A 3,131-nucleotide genomic window follows, 5' to 3' on the forward strand; every position below is an offset into this window, starting at 1 on the left:
CCACAAGCATCTGTTCTGGGTCCTCTTTGATGTAGGAGTGGAAAGATGGATTAGTAATTTCGCGGATGATACAAAGGTGGGTCGAGTTGTGGATAGTGCGGAGGGCTGTTCTAGGTTACAAAGGGACATTGATAGGATACAGAGCTGGGCTGAGAAGTGTCAGATGGAGTTTAACCCTGAAAACTATGAGGTGATTCATTTTGGAAGGACAAATTTGAAAGCAGAATACAGGGTTAACGGAAAGATTCTTGGCAGCGTGGAGGAGCAGAGGGATCTTGGGGTTCATGTCCACAGTTCCCTGGAAGCTGCCACCCAGGTGGATAGAGTTGTTAAGAATGTGAATGGTGTGTTAGCTTTCATTAATAGAGTGATTGAGTTCAAGAGCCGTGAAGTTATGCTCCAGGTATACAAAAGCCTGGTTTGGCCACATCTGGAGTATTGTGTCCAGTGCTGGTTGCCTCATTACAAGAAAGATGTGGAAGCGTTGGAAAAGGTGCAGAGGAGATTTACCAGGATGTTGCCTGGAATGGAGGGAAGGTCTTACGAAGAAAGGTTGAGAGATCTAGGGCTTTTCTCTTTAGAATGACGAAGGATGAGAGGTGACTTGATTGAGGTGTACAAAATGATCAGAGGTATAGATAGAGTGGACAGCCAGAGATAGGCATATGGATGATAGTATAAGGTAGGGGTGGAGGTTAGATAGACCTTAGGGTTCAAGTTCGGCACAACATTGTGGGCCAAAGAGCCTGTACTGTGCTGTACTGTTCTATGTTCCACATTCCCAATGTGGCCTCCTCTACTTCGGGGAAACCAAGTGGAGGCTTGGAAACCGCTTTGTGGAACACCTACGCTTGGTTCGTGACAAATGACTACACCTCCCAGTCGCGAATGGACAACATGTCCATCCTGGGCCTCCTCCAGTGCCACAACGATGCCACCCGAAGGCTGGAGGAACAGCACTTCATATTCTGTTTGGGAACCCTGCAGCCCAATAGCCTCGATTTGGACTTCACAAGCTTCAAAAGCTCCCCACCCCCGCGATCTCATCCGAAGACTAGCCCATCTTGTCCCCGCCTCCTTGACTTGTCCGTCTTTTCTCCCACCTATCCGCTCCTCCTACCTCACCGGCCATCTCCCACCCGCTTTTCCTACCTACTAGCCTTATCCCCGCTATCTTGACCTGTCCATCTTCTCTCCACCTATCTGCTCCTCTATCCATCTTCCATCATCGCCTCCCCCTCTCTATTTATTTCAGAGTCCCCTTCCCCTCCCCCATTTCTGAAGAAGAGTCCAGACGAGAAACGTCAGCTTTCCTGCTCCTGTCATGCTGCCTGGCCTGCTGTTTATCCAGCTCTACACCTTGTTATCTCTCTCTCTTCCTGTACCTCTCTGTCTCTTACTTTCTCTTTCTCTGTCGCCATCACTCTTTCTCCGCCTCTCTCTCGACCCCTCTGTCGATCTGCCTCTCACTGTCTCTCCCCCTCGACCTCTCTCTCCCGCGACTTCTCTCTATCTTGATCTCTTTCACTTTGTCGATATCTTTCTCCCGATCTTTATAAAACCAGTACAAAATTAAGCGTAAAGCACAAATACGATGAAGGGTTCATAATAGTCACTTACTATATGAAAAAATACAGAAACTGCAATGATATTATTAAAATCTTGCAATGCAGATTAATGGGAATTTGTTTGAATATATGTGTGAATAGCTGGGGTCCAAGCACTGATTTCTTCAGAACATGCCGCGGGGAGGGGACATGTTGGATGTGGGATCGTATTTCCGTTTCGGGACATCTATACACTTATTTAAATACGCAGCATGAAGGAGGCGCCTTTACCAGTCGCCGCTCGCGCATCTCCAGCAACTTCCTGTAGGAAAGGGATTGTGGGAAGGCGTTAATGGGTTGCTGGGGTCGTTAGTCGGTGAGTGTTGCTGAAGGGGTCGCGGAATTGTTGTTTATTTCATGCCCGCCATGTAGTTATTAAAAGTAACTCAACCCAACGAGTAACTATTTTCTTGTCAAATATCCCATTAATTTTAACATCCTCGTGGCAGCAAAATCCTTCATTTTTAGGTTTTCGCGTTCTGGAATTTGCTTCTTATTGCATTTTAGTCGAGTGGTGATTTGGCTTCAGTGGACACCTGTATTGATGCGAACGATGAAACGGATTGTCTCTTGTTTTGCGCCATCGCCAACTAAGATCACTTTCAATCCGAGGCCTAACATGGTCCTTCTAAAACCTTGTGCTCTATGCCCTGTTTCCATGTGATACATTATCTTGGCTCGAAAAATGCAGATCAGAGTGAAAATTGCTCGATTGACTTTAGTGAAGTTTTGAACTCTTTCACGGCGCAGGTTAGCGCTGCTTGCCACCCAATTATTGTTCTGTCCGGCTGGTTAGTGAATCCAGCTGCCAGCCCTGAGCATAAGCAACAGCTTAGTGGCAATTCATCTACAGTTTCCTTAAATAATGTTCTAAGTTGCATTATCGTCCAGGCCAATTCTTAGCAGCAAACATCTATCTTAGTTTTCTTCTAAAGTAAGCTGCTGCTAAATGTTCAACTCGTAATCTAAACTCGGTTGCAAACCAAAAAAAATTTAAAATGAGGCTGTTTACAGCTTATATGATATAGGAGCAGCATAGGCCATTTAGCCAATCAAGTCTGCTGTCCTATTCAGTGAAATTATTGCTGATTTTGAAATACTCAATTCTACTTCCCTGCCTTTCCCCATAACCAACATTTCCGTTAAACTACATGGCTGTGCAGCTGCTTGGAGGTTCAACACCTGCCTGTTGGCATGCCAATGCAGTGTCATCCTAATTTGGATTTTAAATTGTTCATTATTTTTAAAGAGCTCTATAATCATTATGTTGGCAATTTTTAAAAAATCTCATGTTTTCCTTCTCCTGCACACTTTTTTTAAACTGAAACTTTGAAAAATTAATCCAAAAACCTGGATGATTTTGCAAGTGACTAACTAAAACAAAGATCACTCAACCCAACAAAGGATTTTAAAAGTGCTTCAGAGATAGTAGGAACTGCAGATGCTGGAGAATCCGAGACAACAAGGTGCAGGGCTGGATGAACACAGCAGGCCAAGCAGCATCATAGGAGCAGAGAGGCTGAC

General features: G+C 44.9%; 1 protein-coding gene across 1 annotated transcript in view; it reads left to right on the forward strand.

Moving 5' to 3' along the window:
- The first annotated feature begins 1,825 nt into the window (after window positions 1-1,825).
- LOC125485887 (zinc finger protein 622-like) overlaps window positions 1,826-3,131 on the forward strand; it is a 41,578-nt gene continuing 40,272 nt past the window's right edge. The window contains exon 1 of the mRNA XM_048611049.1: window positions 1,826-1,923. The gene's annotated coding sequence lies outside the window, so the exon portion shown is untranslated. The remainder of the gene's footprint in view (window positions 1,924-3,131) is intronic.

This window comes from Rhincodon typus, chromosome 2 (genome assembly GCF_021869965.1).
Source record: "Rhincodon typus isolate 14 chromosome 2, sRhiTyp1.1, whole genome shotgun sequence".
NCBI classification, from domain to species: Eukaryota; Metazoa; Chordata; class Chondrichthyes; order Orectolobiformes; family Rhincodontidae; genus Rhincodon; species Rhincodon typus.